The sequence below is a fragment of the Alligator mississippiensis genome, chromosome 1, assembly GCF_030867095.1.
Source record: "Alligator mississippiensis isolate rAllMis1 chromosome 1, rAllMis1, whole genome shotgun sequence".
Lineage (NCBI taxonomy): Eukaryota > Metazoa > Chordata > Crocodylia > Alligatoridae > Alligator > Alligator mississippiensis.
The window spans coordinates 194,635,505-194,655,722 of record NC_081824.1 but is presented as its reverse complement, the minus strand read 5'-3'; the positions used below and the strand labels follow the sequence as shown (position 1 = coordinate 194,655,722).

The window sequence follows — 20,218 nt, the reverse complement described above, 5'->3', positions numbered from 1 at the left end:
AAGGTGGGGCTAAAGAACCACTTTTCAGGATGTGGGGGGAGTTCAGATATTCCACTGGTCATCTGAAAATGGGTGTGCACAGTGAAATCCCTAAATCTGCAAAACTAAGAATCATGTACGAGTGTCCTAATGGTTAATTTTGAAGGCCTGTTAGGCACCTGCTATAACAGTAACTAGTGGCCCAAACATACACTAAACCTTGTTTACACATCATAATAGAGAAGCTGGAGTGTTTAGGAGTTCAGCTTGTATCTTTAAATACTAGTCAGGAAAAGAAAAGAAAAGAAAAGAAAAGAAAAGAAAAGAAAAGAAAAGAAAAGAAAAGAAAAAAGCATCCATGTTTGGAAAGGCAATGTCAAGTGTTCTGTTACTGAATAAAGGTAGACAAAGTAGATGGTTAAAACAAATGATATTTCTCTCTCGGTTGTGTATGTTACAGGCTTTTCTGCATAAACTGTTGCATGTGTTCCTTTTGTGACCCTATGGGTGCATCTTCATATGAAATTAATACAGTTGCATAAACTTTGGTGCAGTTTGCTTCAGAGTTTATTACTCCTGGGAGCAGCGTTTACACATGCACTTGTGAATGCACCACCTTGAGCTGGGGTGGTGCAAGCCCAGCTAGCAGAGGGTCGGGGGGGGGGGCAGCCTGCCAGCCCAGGGCTGCTCTGCTCCAGGCTTAATGAGCTCAGGAGGGGCTGGGTGGGGCATGAGGGTGTTACAGTGCAGGGTGGCCTGTGTGTGTGCATATGTGCGTGCATGTGCATGCATGCAAATCAGGGTTTGTATATGTACACTGGAGTAGGTATGCAACCAAGGTAGGGAAATACAGAAATATGGGAACATTGGAAAATCTGGTTCCTGCCTCAATTCCCATGGCTAAATTATGGATGATACCACCTATATCTGGGGCATTGTGGCATTTACAATTTGCAAGGATCTCAAAAGTGCCTCTGGTAGAAATTGCTATGTGTATGCAAAAATATTATTATTTGGAAATGGAAAGAACTATACTCTTTTCAGACCAGCTGAACTGCTTTTCATGGTTTTATTTATGGTAACTTCTTATAATTTTTTTTTCAATATATCTGCCCCAAGCAACTTTAGTAAGATAATAACAGGAATGGTAAGGATTTATCATAAAGCAGATCTAAATAAGTTCAGGACATAGTTGTGCAAGGGGCTGATGAGAATTCTCACCTCTCAGTAAAGTCTGTCAAGAAGAACTATGTTAAGATTTCTACTTTGCTCCACTAGCTTATGTCAGCGTTCACAAGCCCTATCAGATCCAATAGCCTATAATCTTACATATTATGAGGCAATTTTTAATGAGGGGTTTGTTTGTTTTTTTAAACTGTCCTGGGAAGGGAAAGCAGAGAGTCTCTTTTCATAAAGCCAATAATTGTGCAGAGACAATTAACTTCCCTTACAAATGTTAATCTGTGCAAAGGGAGGAACCAGAAGTTCCTTGTTGCTCTTTATAGGGTCATCACAGCATGTTCAGGTCCCTGGCAGACATGAATTTAAGAATGCAATGAGATCTTAGGAATTTTACCCTGGATCTCAAAACTCATGTGTTCTGTCATGCTAGATCTTGAACATCTGGCATGGCAGGACACACTAGTTTTTGGGTCTGGAATAAAAAATCCTCATTTCCTACAGTGTGCCTGGTTCTTCAAAGCAACACCATCAAGCCCAGCATCAAAGACCAGTCTCTGGTGTTGGACTTCAAGGGGAAGCATTAAAAGATGACCTCCCCAGCAAATTTATTGCCATGCTATGCAGCCCAGCATCCATACCTCACAGTTTTAAACTTTCCAGCATGCAAGGAGGCCATCAACCCTCTGCATGAGGTGGCACCCCGTGGCTTAAGAAAGAAAAAGCGTTGGATATTTGGGCAGTTCCTGCTTGATCCCACAGGGAGCTAGACCCGGACTCTGCACTGGTAAGTAGGGGGTGGGGGAGTGGGGCTGGAAGAGGGGGAAGGAACCATGGGGGGACCCCTGCCAGGCCCCATCCCCTGCCTATTCCCCCAACCCACCTGAGTGCCCCCCAACCCCCTCCTGCTCTCTCAGCCCCCCTCCCCCATGGCTGCTCCACCCAGCCCCAGCTCCTGGTTCTTAAAAAAAAAAAAAAAAGCCCCTACTGCAGTGGCCTTGGGGCTTCTGGGGGCTCATGGCAGAGCCCCCCATTTAGCACAGGGCAGTGGGGCTCTCCCTCCGCCTGACAGCAGCTGGTGAGTGCGGGGCTTTTTTTTTTGCTTTTTGTTTAAGAGCCGGGAAGCTAGAGCCAGGTGGGGCAGCCATTTTTGGGGCTGAGAGAGTGGGCAGGGGATGGGGCCTGTCCAATTCAGAGATTCAGCAGTGGTCGAATCTCTGAATCAGATTCGGCCAAATTGATTTGGGACAACGATTTGAATCACTGAATTGAATTACTGTCTCCTGAATCAGCCAAATCCTAATCTGAAGTGAATACTAGCCGCTTTGCACAGGCCTACTTGCTGGTACACAAGGAACCCATCAGCTTCCCACATGCCGGCACCTTTAGAGCCATGTCACACAGTAGGGCTGTGCGGAATTTCACCAGTTGTTTCATTTTGACACTGTTTTAACTTATTTTAAGCTTGAAAGAGTGAAAGTGAAACTAAACAAAGGGCTTTGAAACAGCCTCAAAATGAAACGAGGGCAGTTGAAACATTTCAAAAGTTTCAAAGTGTTTTGAGTTTTGAAGCTCAAGCTGGGCTTGCATGCAAGAAAACAAAGTAAGAAGAGGGAGGGAGAAGAGGAGGGGAGGACTGCTCTCATGTTGACCGTGTAGCTGGCCAGTGACTGTGTTCCTTCCCTGAGGTCCCTTCCAATCCCAGTGCTCTGGGGGAAGGATGGAAAAACAGCAAAAAACGCAGCATTGTTTGAAGTGGTCTGCTTTCTGCCTTGGGGTCTGACAGTTACTGAGCTATGTCTTCCAGCAGCCAGCAGCATTAGACAATGAAGGCTACTACTAGCCTTGATTTGAATGATTTCCTACTTGCTAGCCTAGCAAGTGGCATTCTAGAATACCTTTTTCTTTCTTCTAGACCCTTTTATTTTATTATTCATTTATTCATTGATTTATTCTTTTCAATTTTATAATTATATTGGACATTACACTATAGAATTTAATTTATATAGGAAGGGAGATACATTTATATTTTATTTCTATACATTTATACCTTGTGGCATAGACTACATACCTTAGAGAACTTATATAGCAACGCAGATACATATATATAGTTGTATAAAAGCAAAACACTATGAAACTTACCATGAAGCGTGGTAGAAAGGCAGCTGACAAACCTTCAGGGAGGCACAGAAGAGGGGGTAGAGGGACAAGTCAGTGACAGACATCTCCAGCTTAGTCTGCTCCCTGTCAGCTGAACCTCTTCACAGGGCCATGGGGATCTCTTGGTGGGTTCATGCACACCCACCCAAGGACCCCCATCCCCCATGCAAATCAACAGTGCCAGGGAGCCAGGCATGGTCAAGCCCCGCCACCTTCCTCTTCTCACTTTCCCCTCCACCCTGCAAGCAGTCAGCATCAGTGACAGTCATCTGCCGCCCACGTGCCTCCTTGGCACTGAACTGGCTTACAGGGAGCATGGGGTTTCTTGGATGAGCGTACTGGAGCCCACCAAGCAACCTCTATGGCCCCATGAGAAGGTGCAGTGCCAGGGATCTGCATAGGCTGCAAATACCTGTCACTGATGATGACTGCTGATAAGAGGAGGGGAGCCCAACCACGCTCAGCTCCCTGCACTGTGCTGGCTTATGGGGGTCCCTGGATGGGTGTTCAGGAGCCCACCAAGACCTCCCCTCCAAGTCCCCATAAGCCAGCACAGTACCAGGGCACTGGACACAGCCAAGTCCCCCTTCCCACCACCCTCTCATCAGCAATCAGCATCAGTGACAGGCATCTACACAGCTCCCTGCAAGGGGGAGGGCAGGGGGGTGGGGGGCTAGCATAAAAGCACCTGGGATACCAGCAGACAGCGATCTACCTTGAATCACAAGTGGACTGAGTACTGAAATTTGATTCACCCATCTAACGTAGATTGATTAAGTCTCATGCTACATTGATCCAGGTCTATAGTAGACTGAGATTCATCATTTTTAAAGCAGCCTACGTGCTCCAAACTTCAGTTCTGTTCTATGTATAGTCCGTTGTCCAACCACCTAAACCAGAAAAAGTATAATGTCTGTACCTGGCCCTAGTCTCTCCCAAATCACTAAGTGAACCAGATTGCAAGGATTTATCTGAATTTCAACACTTTCTCCTGTTTTGTATCTAGTAATCAGACCATTTCCCACCACATTAGAAACCTTGCTCCTCACAAAGGTGTTTTGCTTTTTAGTAGGACTGCTGGACACATTTTCATTATGCTTTCACTGTTCTGCAAACGTGAGAAAATCATCTGGAAATCCTTTATCACACATATATGAAACAGAACAAGAATCGTGGTATTCACCTCCCAAAGCAAATACCTTTTTGAGTGACTTACAGCAAAACTGACAAAAAATAGGAAACCAGAAGGCAGGGTTGGTGAAATTAAGTCTCTCTTAACTAGTTTCTTTAGCTCACGCTCATCTGAACATTTATTAAAACTTCCCCATTCTATTAATAGCCCTCCTCTCCCCCTCCCCAGTGAGACCCTCTCTCCTCCAGATGGGTTCTCTTTCCTCTAAGATGGGCTGCATTCAAGTATTTCCATGGGCATACTGCAGCATCCCAGGTAATTTAGTGCAAGGAGTACATTTTTTAATCACTAAAAATATATATACTTATTTAGATTTACTTTGCTCAAAATTAAATTGAAAAAAAAGGATTTTTGCATAAATGTATCAGAAAAAACCTGCCAGATTCAAGAAGCAAGATGAAACAAATACCTAGCTCTCAAAACAAAACTTAATTTAAGTTCAGTGCTTTTGTTCAGGAATGTCAAACCATTGGAGGATTTCAATTTTATGATATTTTATACCAACACGATGCACCATTATGAAGTGACGTGTTCCTTAAAAACAAATAGGCCAGAAGCAGCTTTCTTATGTTCAGATAAAAAAGAAACAGCTGGTGTCTATATCTCAAGCCAGGTCAAAACTAGCTGCTCTCAAGTTTATTTTAATTTTTTAAATGTGTGTGTGACCCTCCTGAATCAAGGACTCCTGTCCCTCTCTTCTGTAAGTTTCATGGGAAAAGTTATGAAAATCTCCCTGATATTTATTAGCACCAGCACAGTGATCACTAATGTAGGACTTTGCTGACTATATGGCATATTGAAGCATCTGTCAGTTTAACTGATTTATGGGCAAAAACAACAGAATGAGGAAACATTAAAAAAACCAACTAAAATAATGTACTCCCAACCCCCAGAGCCCATACATCTTATTGTTACCCTTACAGCTTCACGTAATATGTATGTGGTATCAAAGGCTGCTTATTGAAACCAACCAGCAGGGCTAATTAGATCACTCTTAGAAGGTCTGGACAGAACACAGAATACACAGGAAAAAGGAGGGAACTGGGACACATTGGGCACCATTTCCATGTGCAAATAATTCGGGACCAGTTTACTCTTGAGTAAACCACTTGACAGCAAACTCTCCCGGGCACGCGTCTACAGACATGCAGGGACATGGAAGAAGATTTGCCGCTCCTAGCAGCAGAATCATAGAACGTAAGGTTTATAAGGGGCATCAGGAGGACATCTAGTCCAATTCTGCTCAAAGCAGGACCAGCCCCAACTACATCATCCCAGCAAAAGCTTTGTCTAGCCAGATTTTGAAAACCTCCAAGGATGGAGCTTCCACCACCTCTCTGGGTAACCTGTTCCAGTGTTTTACTACCCTTCTAACTTCCCTTGCTGCAACTTGAGACCATTGCTCCTTGTTATGTCATCTGCCACCACTGAGAACAATCTGGCTTCATCCTCTTTGGAACCCTCAATTCAGGCAGTTGAAGGCTGCTATTAAATCCCTTCTCAGTCTCCTCTTCTCTAGACTAAATAAGCCCAGTTCCCTCAGTCTTTCCTCAGAAGTCATGTCCCCCAGACTCCTCACCATTTTTGTTGCCCTCTGCTGGAATCTCTACAATTTGTCCACATCCTTCCTGTAGTGGGGGGCTTAAAACTGAACATAGTACTCTAGATGTGGCCTCACCAGTGCTGAATAGAGGGGAATAATCACTTCCCTCAACCTACTGGCAACACACCTACAAATGCAACCCAGTATGCAGTTAGTTTTCTTCACAACAAGGGCACACTGTTGACTCATATTCAGCTTATTGTGCACTGTAACCCCCAGGCCTTTTTTTTGAAGAGCTGCTGCCCAGCCTGTACTGGTGCATGAGATTATTCTGTCCTAAGTGCAGGACTTTCCACTTGTCCTTGTTGAACCTCAAGATTTATTTTGGCCCAATCCTCTAATTTCTCTAGGTAATTCTGAATTTTAGCTCTACCCTCCAGCATATCAACTGCTCCCCCCAGCTTGGTGTCATCTGGCAAACTTGCTAAGGATGCACTCTATGTGATCTTCCAGGTCATTGATGAAGACATTGAACAAAACTGGCCCCAGGACCAACCTGAGGCACTCCACTTGATACTGACTGCCAAGTAGACATCAAGCCATTGATTACTACTTTCTGAGCCCGATGGTCTACCCAGTTTTCTATCCACCTTACAATCCATTCATCTACCCATACTTCCTTAGCTTGCCTGCAAGAATACTGTGGGAGACTGTATCAAAACCTTGCTAAAATTAAGGTATACCACATCCACGTGTCTCCCCACATCCACAAAGCCAGTTGTCTGATCATAGAAAGCAATCAAGTTGATCAGGCATGACTTGCCCTTATTGAATCCATGCTGACTGTTCCTAATCACCTTTTTCTTCTCCAAGCACTTAGAAAAGGATTCCTTAAGAATCTGCTCCATGATTTTTCAGGGATTGAGGCAAGGCTGACTGGTCTATAGTTCTCTGTATCTTCCTTTGTACCTTTCTTAAATATTGGCATTATGTTTGCACTTCTCCAATCATTTGGGACCTCTCCTGATCACCATGAGTTTTCAAAGATGATGGCCAATGGCTCTCCACTCACATCAGCCTCTGCTGTACCCCATCCGGCCCCAGGGGTGTACATGTCCAGCTTTTGTAAGTAGTTCCTAACCTGTTCTTTCATCACTGACGGATGATCACCTCCTCCTGAAACTGTGTTGCTCCTGCTCCCTGCAGCAGGCCCCTGCAGCAGCTGGGGGAGCTCTAGAATCCCCCTGGGCCCTAGTCTAGGGCCCAGGAGTCAGCTGTGTCCTGGCTGGGGCTCGGACATTGCTTCCTGCTCCTGGGAGCTGCCTGCTGCCTTGTTGCCCCAGACTCTGCCACCAGAGCTGAAGCAGGGACAATGTCCCCCTGCCCAAGCAGCAGGGAGTCCCCACCCTGCAGTCACAGGGCTGGCACTTTGAGATCCTTATCCACAGACCTGGCACTGGATAAGGATAAGGCTCTCCCAGCCCAATCCCCACAACTGTGGAGCTGGCATTGGGAAATAAGGCTCTCCCAGCCCAGGCCCCATGACTATGGTACTCTGGTTGGGAAATAAGGCTCTCTCAGCCCCGGCCCCACAACTGAGGAGCAGGGGCTGGGAGCTCCCTGCCACCAGTGGAGGAGGACCAATTCCCCACCTGGGCTCCAGTGGCAGAGCCTGCTCCAGCAGCAGGCAGCTCCTGGGGGTAGGGAGCAATGTCCCGCACCCTGCTACTGAGCTGACCAGGAGCACATTTGCTCCTGTACAGGTATCTGCATGTGTGCTATTGTGCAGTTACTAATCATGAGTAAATCTGCTACTTGCATTTACAGGGAGGAAATTTACTCATGATTAGAGCCACTTACTACAGAGTAAGCATCTGTACATGTAGACATGGATGCCTACTGTGCAGTGGTTATCTCTACTGCCCAGTAAAGCATCTCATGTAGATGCAACTAGGAACACTTGCAGCTAATTTTAACTCTATTGAAAAATGCATAGGTGCTTCTAAGCCTCCCTTTTTGGTTGTTGGAAGAGCTTGTACATGGAATGTTATTCCCTTACTCTTCTCATTTAGAGAGGTTCTTCTGAGCTTAGAAGATCCGAGTTCTGTTCTCAGTTCTGCCATTGGGTTGTGCAAGATATCATTTCTCATTATGTGTAGGTTCATTACTTAGCACAATAGGCTCTGATCTAACCCCCCCCCCTCCCCTCAAGTATGTAGGGCTCTTATGCAGTAGGTCTCTATCCTGTAATAAAAGGAAAAGGAAATTAGATGGATTCAATATGATTTGTTGACAAAGCCATATTGGCTTTTTCAAAGTTATCTTATTATCTGCAGAATCCCTATAGATTTATCGTTTAATACTTTCTCCAGTCTCTTTTCAGGATAAGGCTAGGCTAATTGGTCTAGAGTTTACCAGGTTCTCTTTTTCCCTCTTTTTAAAGTAGGTAACTATGTCTGTCCTCAGAATATGAGAGCAGTATATTGCATGGGCAGGGTCTCCTGGGAAATGGAGTTCACTGCTGGCCAGAAACAGCCTGCAGACTGGCCTTTGTCCACCCCTGCTCTAGATATACATCTCATCTAGAGCAGGGGCAGGCAAAGGCCAGCCCACAGCCTGGATCTGGCCAGCAGGGACCATTTCCCAGCAGCCCCTGCCCATGTGGCTGGGGCCAGTTTCCTTGGAGACCCCAGCAGCAGCTGTGCTGTGATAGTGGAAGGCCAAGGTTTCCACAGAGACCAGCCCCAGCAGCACTAGCAGGGCAGGGAGCTGCTCCAGGACTGGGATCCTGAAGTGGTGACAGCATGGTCCAGAGCCAGGGTAGAGCTGCCATCTGCAGCCTGCAGGCTCCTGGTGAACAAATTACATAACTCTCAACTATGAGATACACTTAATTACATTTGTGTGATAGACATTACAAAACCAGTTGCAGAACTTGGTTCAGCTACATCTGGTTCAGCTAAACTATATCCATCAAGCTTTAGTTATCATGTAATGATTGGGCCCCTGAATGAGATTTAACCCCATGCATGTGTATCATGTTACTGGTTGTAGCACATTATTGGGTCGTGAAATGTAACATCTATCATGGCCTAATGTAGCAGTAGCACCAGCCACCACCAAAGACTGTTTTGGCTTTCCCAGTGTAAGAGTGCAGCTGGGGCACAGACTCTGTTGGAGGTGATGGAGGGGGTGCAATTCTAGTCCCTCTTCTAACTTGGCATCTGGGGCCGGTGTCCTCCTTACCCATCTGCCATTATGCTACTCTTTTGTTTTGTATTTTTAAGTCCATTATCCTTATTCTGCTGCTCCCAAATAATTTCTCAGAAGTAGAAAGTTTGTGCTTCCTTTCTTCAACGGACTGAACAACAATAAGTTTCAACAGAAGTTAGTCTGGGCAGCTGATTTAGCAGTTGCTTAAATAAACTACTGATATGACCAGAGTTTTAGTTATTTTCACAGTGTGCTCCTGAAGGTACATCGTACTCATGTTTAGTGCTTTTCAAATTGATATGATGGTGCACGCACTACTTTGCATTTCATTTCTAATGAATGGCTTTTGAAAACAATGCAGTGAAGGAGTACACACTGGAACAGATCTCAAGGATCCTGGGAATAAAGAAAATATTTTCTTTGTAGAGAAAGACCCAAAATTGGTACCCAAAGACAACCATTTGTGCATGTTTATAACTTTTGATGTTTCTCTCATTGAAGCTATTTAAGGACTCAGTGGCTCATCACTCATTTCCATTGCTCTATTTCAGAATACGAGAACAATATATTGCAGGACACTATGTATTTATAACCTAGGGTTACCATATTTCTGGGTTTTCCCAGACATTTCCTCTTTTTGAGCCCTCTGATGTCTGTCCAGGAAGGTTTTTTAAATCTGACCAAATGTCCATTGATCCAGAGGCAGCACAGAACACAGACTCACCTGCCTGCCGCTGCAGAGGTGTGTGCAGACCCATGTGGTGTTTCCTACTGCCTCCAATTACCCTCCCTCTGCTCCCACCAGTGAAGTAAAGAAAAATCCTGGACATTTGGTCAGGGCAGGGGGGAGGTGTGGACTGGGGCTGAAGGCAGAGGGAGTGTGGGAGAGCAGTGTTTGCCTACCTCTCCAGAGGGAGGAAGGGGGAGGGGTGTGAGAGTGCTAAGGGCAGCAGGGAACTTTGTGGCCAGGAAGCAGCCCAGAGCCCGGTGTCTGTGTTCATAGGGGCTGAGCAGCCAGAAGACACTGCCCAGTGGGGGCGGGGGGGAAGAGGGGGCAGGGCATGGCCAGGCTGCCAAAGCACTCCAGCCTGGTCAGGCTGGGGACAGCTAAGGCCCCTCCAGAAGGGCTGGGGGGCAGTGGGCTGTGGATTAGGAGTGAGGGACAGCAGCAGGGCTGGGGGTGCTGTAGCTTGGGAGTGAGGGGTTCTGGGGTGGGGTGGGGGGGGGGGACAGGGACTGTGGGTTGGGAATAAGAGACATTGGCAGCACCAGTGGGCTGCAGGTCAGGAGCAAGAGGCACCAGTAGGGACATGAGAGGTTGCAGGTTGGGAGTGAGGGACACCATCATGGCCTGGGGGGAAGGGGTCAGTGGGTTGGGAGTGAGAGGTAGCAGCAGGGCTGGGGGGGCAGGGTGTGCTGTGACTTGGCAGTGAGGGGCAACAGAATGGGCAAGGGCAGGGTACTGGCACGTCACTGCCCTACCACCATCATATTCTGCCCCTCCCCCCCAACATGACAGGTGTCCTCTTTTTTGGACCTGGAAATATGGTAACCCTATATAACCAACACTTAATAATGCACTTTAGGGTACCTTTGGAATTGAAGTGCTGGAGGGCAAAAAAAACCCCAATAAATGAAATAGTAAGGAAGGAAATGTTAAGAATAGAATTCAGACTCTCACATTAACTCAGACTTGTGCAATTCAGTTAACTTTTGTATTTTTGTTTCTCTCCTGGAAAAGAAAGGGGCTCATGCTGTTTGTTTAACTTCATATTCACATTTAGATCCAAGGATGAAAACATCCTATGTGAAACATTAATAGTATGGGAGGTGGAGAGGATACCTCATCTCACAGAAGGCAGGATGTTAGACCATCTGATCTCTCCATTTTCATAGGTATGGGGACACGTGGATAATGTGTGCATCATAGGAGCAGGATAGAAAAGTTCTTCTTGGCTGTGCTTTTAAAATCACTGGAAAAGTGGTACAGGTGCACTCTACAAACAAAGAGCAAGCCCCTGTTTCTGTAAAACAAATGGAAAGCACAAGTCCTATTACTAAAAAAGTAGGCACTGAACCCCCCCCGGCGCGGTTGTTTCTTCTCTCTCTACATTTTCACTTCTTGTAAAACAAAAATCAGCATAGATGTTTGAAGTTATGTTTCAAGACAAGTTTCTCTCTCTTTTATCCAAGTCTTGTGTATTCTGTGAACCATCTCAATAGCCTAATAGGCTGCCCATTATTAACTACTAAAAAACAAAAAACATTTTGTAATTAGGAAGAATGATTTGAGGAATTTATTTTTCATCTGCAATTACATTAATCAGGAAAAGCAAAAACACAAAAACCTACTGCAGAGAATAATTATTCCCAAAGGAAAAGACTAAACCAAAGAGTTTTTGTACAACCCAACAACTTTAGTTAAAACATACAGAATATATTGCCATGCCACCTGTTTCCTCTCAATGCCATGGAACATGAAAAGAGAGTCAGTTTCTTCCCATCCTTGGCCCCTTTCCCACACACACCATCTATACAATTGCTGATACTGGGTTGTTGAAGACCCTTCCCTTGTTTTTTTCAATGCAGCTAAGTTTTCTCTGCAACTCTTACAGCTCCTTTGACAGCAACAAACATGTTTGCTACTAACTGGGGCTACATGAAATGTCATTTTCTGGAATTGACATGGTAATTTTCGTCAAAAGAAAAGTCCAGTAAGCAAGGTAAATGCTATAAATTCTGTAAATCATTGCCTGTCATCTACCTGGGGAAAAATGTAGCTACTCACAGAACTTGAAATCTTAAACACACTTTCGCTGCAGTTAGTTTATTGGGTAAAGTATAGGAGAGAAGCAGACAAAGTTTCTTTCATAATTTACAGCTGAGACCGGTCCAAACCAAACCAGAACACAGAACCAAAAATCAGGCTTAGTAACTGTGTAAAGGGACAAAGTGACACTAGATTTGAACTCCCTTACAAATACAAAACGTTCCCAGATATTCACATTGGAGAGACAAGATTGCAGCTACAATCCTGAAGCCAGATCAGTAATCATCCAAGGAGCTTGCAAATGAACATGTGGGCAGACAAAGTGGCTTTAAGATGTTTCTGATTTTGGAGCTTTCCTGCATTAGGCTGGTCTCTCAGCATAAGCCTGGGCAGCTGGAGGATCATTGTTGATTAAAGTCTTGGGGTTGAGTCCAAGAAGCCAGATGAAAGCAGCCAAGGGAAACTGAGGATTCCAGGTATTGGCAGACTTCCCTCAGTACAACCTTCCCCAAGACAAGAATATTTTAAGTAGTGCATTAAAGGAAGTGTTAGTCTCCAGAACTGGTTTCCTGTGCAAGAGTAATGATCACTCCTTTGAGAGATGTCAGCACCTAGCCCTCCAACAGGTACATATGTTTCCTAAGATATCATGACCAGCACTTAATTCCCTTGATGTTACCTGCCCAAAAAGTCTATCCAAGTTGCAGGCACTTAAGGCAAGGGATGTAGTTGTCATGGGTGATCTAAATTACCTGGACATCTGCTGGGTGGAGAAGTCAGCCAGGTCAGACCATTCCAGGAGGTTCCTGGCTGACATACAGGACCTCCACTTAACCCAGGAGGTGCACAGTCCTAGCAGAGGAAATTCCCTATTGGACCTGGTCCTGGCCACAGGCGATGATCTGGTAAGGGGGCTCTAGGTCCTTGATCACCTGGGTGATAGTGATCATCGTTTGCTGGAATTCATCATCCAGCGCAGAGTGACACGGGCCTGCAGCAAGGCGGTAGCCCTAGACTTCAAGAGGGCCAACTTCAACGAGTTGAGGAGATTGGTGGGAGAGGCGCTGGGGTTCTCGAGGGCAGGGGAACTCAGTGCCTGAGATGAGTGGTTGTTCCTTAAGGAGATAATACTCAGGGCCCAAGGGGTGATGATCCCAACAAGAAGCAAGGGGGGCAAGAGTGCCCAAAAGCCTCCCTGGCTCACCAAGGACATCCAGGAAAGCCTGGTTGCCAAAAAGGCGGTGTACATCCGGTGGAGGGGGGGGGGGGGAAAAAACCTACCTCCACTGCTTGGGCCGGTAGGGGGCTGTTAGAAAAGCTAAGGTGGACATAGAGCTAGGACTAGTGTCCAAGATCAAAGATAATAAAAAGTCCTTTTTCAAATATATAGGGAGGATGAAGAAAGCTCTGGGAAAGATGGGGCCCCTGCAAGATACACTGGGCAATCTTGTGGTTGTGTCAGAGGAGAAGGCAGACCTCTTTAACAAGTTCTTCACCTCCGTTTTCTTGTGCAGGGACCGGGACTCCCCCACCGTGATTCAAGACGAACTCGAGGGGAAAGCCTCCAGACCTAAGGTGGAGAAGGACCGGGTTAGAGTGCTTCTGGAGGGGCTAGACATGTTCAAGTCAGCAGGTCCAGATGCTCTCCACCCCAGGGTGTTGAGGGAGCTAGCAGGGATTATTGCAGGGCCCTTGGCACAGCTTTACGAGTGCTCGTGGTGCTCGGGCCAGGTGCCAGATGATTGGAAGATAGCCAATGTGGTCCCCATCTTTAAGAAAGGGAGGAGGGAGGACCCGGGCAACTATAGGCCCGTCAGTCTTACCTCAATCCTGGGGAAACTCTTTGAGAAGATCATCAAGAAGAACATCTGTGATGGGCCAGCATCGGGGATAATGCTCAAGGGCAACCAGCACGGTTTCATTAGGGGCAGTTCATGTCAGACCAACCTGATTGTCTTTTACGATCAGGTCACAAAAGCATTGGATGCAGGTGTCGCTGTGGATGTAGTCTTTCTGGACTTCAGCAACGCCTTTGACACTGTTTCCCACCCCACCCTCATTAAAAAACTAGGCGACTGTGGCATCGATGCCTACACGGTCAGATGGATTGCAAATTGGCTGAAGGGTCGTACTCAGAGCGTGGTGGTGGATGGGTCATATTCGACCCAGGGGGAAATGGGCAACAGAGCTCCCCAGGGCTCGGTCCTTGGGCCCACACTGTTCAATTTCTTTATCAGCGATTTGGATGACGGGGTAAAAAGCAACCTGTTCAAATTTGCTGATGATACCAAAATTTGGGGTGAGGTGAGCATGTTAGCAGGGAGAGAAAGACTGCAGAAAGACCTGTATAGGTTGCAGGGGTGGGCTAACAAAAACAGGATGCGTTTCAATACTGACAAGTGCAGGGTGCTGCACTTGGGCAGTAGTAACCAGCAGCACACTTATAAGATGGGAAACTCCCTTCTTGAGAGCACGGAGGCAGAAAGGGATCTTGGAGTCATCATTGACTCCAAGATGAACATGGGCTGACAATGCGAGGTCACGGTCAGCAGGGCTAACCGGACCCTATTGTGTATCCACAGGTGCATCTCATATAGGGCCAAGGAGGTGATCCTCCCCTTGATTTAGGTCAAAGCTTAAAGATAGGGCAAGAACCTCCATGTTAAAAATGGAAGGAAAAAAAACAAACTTGTTTTCCTTCCTTAGATATGGTTCTACTTTATGATAATCTGAAGAGGCCATACAAACCATGTAAAATGTGCCATTCAGGCCAGAGGCAATATTCAAGTCACAACTTGGACATTTCTGAGCTAGAAAATGTTTTCAGTTTTTTAACTTAATTTTAAGTCTTATCATTGGAAAAGAAAGAAGGAAAGTTATCCCTTCAGCTAAGACTTTGTATGACAAGTTTCAACCAGGAGAATTTTACAGCTAAGTTATAAAATCCTTAAAGGCAGGGAGGGTTTATAATGGAGGTGCTGGCAAAGCTAGCTACGGCATGGGAACTGCAACACTGAAAAAACAGTATCACTTGAATGAAAAACCACAAATGCTGAATTAAAACCAAGAGATTTTACTTTCATGTGAGGACTTGCCAATGTATGTGTGTGTGTGGGGGGGAGATAGAAAGATCCTTTCCGCATTTAATTTTATTCCTACCTTTAATCTACATGCACCAAAGGCATGATTAGCAAGAGCCTTAAAAAACATTCAGTAAACTACTAACAGGATAAATTAATGACCGACTAACTAGCCAACTCTATTACTATCCCAGCAGCTGACAAACTCATAGTTTGAGGCCGCAGTAAACTGAACGTCATTATAAATGGCTGATTTCTTTTTCTTTGTATTCACTTTCATGGAGCTTGGATTTATCACGTCAGCATTAATTGCATCTGACAGTAATGCTTTTGTTTCTGCAAAATTATAGATTATATTTTTGCAGCTGACTGTGGTCAGCCCAGGTATGTTAGGGTCCCAGCAGGAAGAAGGGAAGGGATACAGGTATTTATAGTTGTCTTCAATTATACAGCAACAATTTTTAATGGATTATAGTTTATGAAATGTCATTCAACTTCTACAAACTCTTTGAACTCTGTTGTTTTTTCTGCCACGTTCACTTTGAGCTTAAGGAATCTGCAGTTGTGACAACTCGGTTAAGGAAGTCTAAAATAAACTATATGATGAAATGCCATTTGTTGGGAAATTCAGAAGATCCCAACTTCTATCCTCACTTTTAAAGCTACGTTTTATTTTGTGATTATAAATGATTTACTAAAGGCTTTGATGGTGACTGTAGCATTGCCAAATTCAGATGGCAAATCAAGTAAAAATATATTCTGTTATGCCCTTAAATGGTGTGCTGTAAATTGTTTTACGTCTTTCATAATTTATCACTGGCATATCACAGCCTCCACATTGTAGTATCCAAGATAGTATTTCATTCACTTTATCTTCCTCTGTGAGAACTATGCCAGTTACTGGAAAGTTTTACAGCTGCTCACCTGCACAGATATAAATCAGAAGGAACTCCGTTGAAATCAATCGAGTTATGCTAAGATAAAACCCTGGAGTCTCTAGGAGCAGAGTTAAGTTTTTAGACTGTGGAATAATATTTAAAATTGGATTTTATGTAGTGGTACATTTTCAACAAAGAGTTGTTGCAGGGTGCAAAAGCTCCTACTCTACATAACCAAGGGGTACCAACCCAGGGGGCAAAGCTTACTGCAGTCATGATTATAAAACAGATTATCTCATCAGCTCTTTTCTCCACCTGCCCACCCCATAGGATCTGTTCTCACTTGCTAAGAGCAGACAAGGACAAAAGAGAAGTTTTCTTTTTCTACTCAAAGACCCATGAGGTTAATGGGAAGCTTTCCAATGGTATCAGTGGGATTTTGTTCAGAACTTGCAAGTTTAAAGAGCAAGAATCAATCAGTTTCAATACCTTCCCTCCTCAAGATAGAGATGAGAAAGATCAGCAAAAGGGAAATGCAACGTGCATGCATCTGCAGATAAAACAAACCCAAAACAATAATTATGCTTTGGCTTAATCAGCAGTGGAAATGAATACTGCTACTGTCTTCCCTTTGGATAGGTAAGAATGGGGGAGCAAAATGCCAAGGAAATGTTTTGGGAAAAAGAAAGAAAAAACATATTTTAATAATAATGCCAACACTAAGGGCACTTCTTGCAGTGAAAGCAAAGAGCCATCCCTCTGCACCGGAACACAATTTCTGTGGTGCTCTCTTTTTCTGATCCAGCCTGATAGTGTCATTTCAAGCAAAAGAAAAACGTTCTGGAAAACAATTCAGTAGGTTAAACAGGAGGGGGAGCTCTCACTACACTGGATATGGAGGAGGAAACTGGGAGATGTTATTCACCCAAAGCCAGGAAGAAAGGGCACCCTCCAACTTCTGGCACTGGATTTTGGTATCTATGTGCAAGGCAGAGGGAACACCTGCCCATAATATTAAGGTCAGTGGGATCCTGCAGCACCCTTGATCCAGAAAGAACATAACTAGAGATCCATCTTTGGTTCCTTTTCCTTTTATTTCTTTCCAAATGTAGGGCCAAGTCATCAGGTCATGGCACTAGTTACATAGCCTGGCTGCAGTATTCTGTGAGAACTAAAGAGTGAGAATAAAATTTACAGTGGCAAGAAGAATGTGAATCAACAATCCTTCCCACAAGGCTGCAGTGCCCATAGTTCCTCAACAGCCTTCTTCCATGAAGAAAGACTTAATTGGTAGATCTACATTGTCATGTCTTGTCTTCCAACTCCCATTTGTCACACAAATTATGAGCTACCAAGAGGCCAAGTATACACAGAAGGTGCAGGATCCCTTCCACCCTATCCTGTCTGCACATAGAGGGAACCAGATTGGTTCCATTGCAACTGATGCCATAGAGCAGAAGGCTACCGCTTGCTCAGTTCGAAACTAATTAGTGCAATGGGCTATTCAAAACAGAGCACCCCATTTTGTGGTGTGTGGAGGTACATAATTATAACGATGGTTTTCTGAATGCATTTCTAGAGGCCTGCTGCAAGAAGCTGTCAGTTTTAAAACCAGTTCAAATATTGTCTATTAGAAGTTATATATAGTATGCACTCCAATCAAGCTTTGCTTTTATTATTTAAAATATAAGAAAACAGAAGATGGCACTTGGAAAATACATTGTTACTCTTGTGCATGAAAAGAAAAAACCCCACAGGCTCTATTATAATACATCCCATTCAAAGACAGCAAGCAAGGCAATGAAGTAGTGCAGGGTCTAAAAAAAGGCTTTCTGGTTTGTGTGCTTTGAAGATATGGAGGTCAAAGCAATGATAACAACGTTGTGCCAACACCAGAAGATCTTAATGGACTAAACCTGGAATGACAAAAGGGCCATGAAATAAGGCTGTAGGGACAATTAAAAATTAGAAGGCTTTCATGGAAAGGGGTTGGGAATGAAACTATGTGTATGTTAAACATTTGTGTAACAGATTAACCATTAAGCTTCCTACATTTAGAAAGCTAAGAGACTGAATGACACAGACAGACAGCACATTAAAGTAAAGACCCCTTCATATGTCCATATCAAGCCATAAGGACCTAAAAACATTTAAAGGTTACAGGAAGCTTTTTTCAGCTGCCTTAGATCTGCAGTATATTTTCCAGCTTTGTGGAAAATTGGTCAACTGACCACTGGAAAGTAGAAAGCATCCCTTGGGAAAGGTGTCTCAATGTGGTTCAACACAAATCCGATGATGATTTCTTATAATAGCACTATTTATGCCACCCCAACTACCACACCAACATAATGGCATTTATTTACTTCTTGTTTCTAAAAGATCAACAAATGCTTTCTCTCCTGGCATAAATGAATATCAGTTACTTCCTCCTTTGTAATTGTTGACTAGTTTTATTACCCTTATTTACATCTGGATGCTCTTTGATACCTTTGTATTGGGTGTTAAAAGGGTGCTGTAAAACGTTTCCATTCCAAGCCAATACTCTTAAAAAAAACAAACCAAAAAACCTGCAGGATATCTGAACCCTTGTCAAAAAAAAGGAACTGATAAGAATGCATTCTGTCAATTTGTAATGTCACAGCAATGCTTTTAATATAATTTAGAAGAGGAAGGAAATAGCAAATATTGCTTTCTATTTATTTTAGAGCAATTTATACCCTCTCAGTGAGGTATATATACAGTATATGATCTAAAATGCAGATGGCCTTACTTTACATTTTGCTATTATAAACAAAGCTATAAGTACTGAAAATAGTTAAGGTCATCCAATATTTCCCAGTTTAAGATTCATTTTTCAGATGTTTATCACTTACACTACTAGAAATGAAACTTTCCATTTCAAGCATCTGCTCCAGGCAGAAGCTTTATGAAAACATCAGCAAAAATATGGTTCAGCTATTTCTTAGAATGTTACACAACATGTTTTGCCCACGTTAAAAGAAAAACATGCAACTCTTTCATTGAGACTAGTTGCTACATGCTTTGATACAGGAATGTCAAATTTGGCAAGGAGTTTGCCTTAGTGTCAACAATTGTCTTTATCTATTCCTATGAAAATATGCCAAATAATAATCCATCAAAAATCTTAGTTCACAAGTGCTCAGTAGAAACTTGTTTGAATCTGGCAATTCTGTTAGTGCTGCCCCACCTACGGTGCACCGGAGATAAGGAGAATGTAGGCTCCCTGGATGATTCGCACAGACTCCTTATCATGCTTACCTTCTTTTCTACCTTGGAGAAGTCAGAACAGCAGAGTCTCCCAATGCCTGAAGAAGGGTGTTTGTGTCTGAAAACTTGCAAATAACTTTTTTCCAACTATTTAGTTGGTCTAATAGAAGAGATCACATCTACCCAAAGAACCTTGCCCCTCTCAGAATCTGGAACACAGATTCACAGAAGTTTAGGGCTGGAAGGGACCTTGTGAGACCATCAGGTCCAGCCCTCCTGCTCTGGACTAGAAAGACTGCTGGGGTCAAATAACCGCAGCAAGGTGTACATCCAGTCTCCTTTTGAACATCTCCAGGGTAGGTGCCTGCACCATGCCCACTGGGAGTCTACTCCAGAGTCTGGTCACACAAACCGTGAAGAAGTTTTCCCTTATATCCAGCCAGCAAGATTCCAGCAAATATCTGAGAAGCCCATTGGCAAACAGTAGCCTCATTTCTCTCTAGCTGCCAGCCTGTACAGAGGACTTAACTGCTATTTGAGCTAGCTGATAATAAAAGTTATCTGCTGACTATAAAAGCTTGCTGAGGAATTACTGCACAACTTTTGTAGAACACTTAGCTCCTTGCTGCCATTTCATACACATATTGCACAGGGAATTTACAAGCAAGCTATGACACTAGAAACTGAATATGAAAGGAAAGTTAGTCTCTCCACCTGCCACCCCACTAAGTACTATATAGCACTTGCAGGTGATTAGACCTGCAGTCACCACTTGTGTTATTTTAGACTAAATGATACTTACATGCATTCAATCTTTTCCAAAGGAGACTGGCTGCTGGATGCCACCCTTATACTAGCAAGCCATCTAGTGACTTGTTACTGATCAAAAAAAACAGGAATATGATCCACTAGCCATCTACATGGCCCTTCAAGTAAAAAGCAGCATTTGCTTAATAAATGGCTTTTGAATGCAATATTTGAAGAGAGTAGACAGAG

General features: G+C 44.1%; 1 long non-coding RNA gene across 2 annotated transcripts in view; it reads right to left on the bottom strand.

Moving 5' to 3' along the window:
• LOC132245702 (uncharacterized) overlaps positions 1-20,218 on the bottom strand; it is a 45,039-nt gene that overhangs the window by 5,884 nt on the left and 18,937 nt on the right. The window contains exon 4 of one of the 2 annotated variants that reach the window (XR_009457400.1): positions 11,110-11,290. The exons of the other annotated variant lie outside the window; for it this stretch is intronic. This is a non-coding gene — a long non-coding RNA (uncharacterized LOC132245702). The remainder of the gene's footprint in view (positions 1-11,109; positions 11,291-20,218) is intronic. 2 annotated transcript variants of the gene reach the window in all.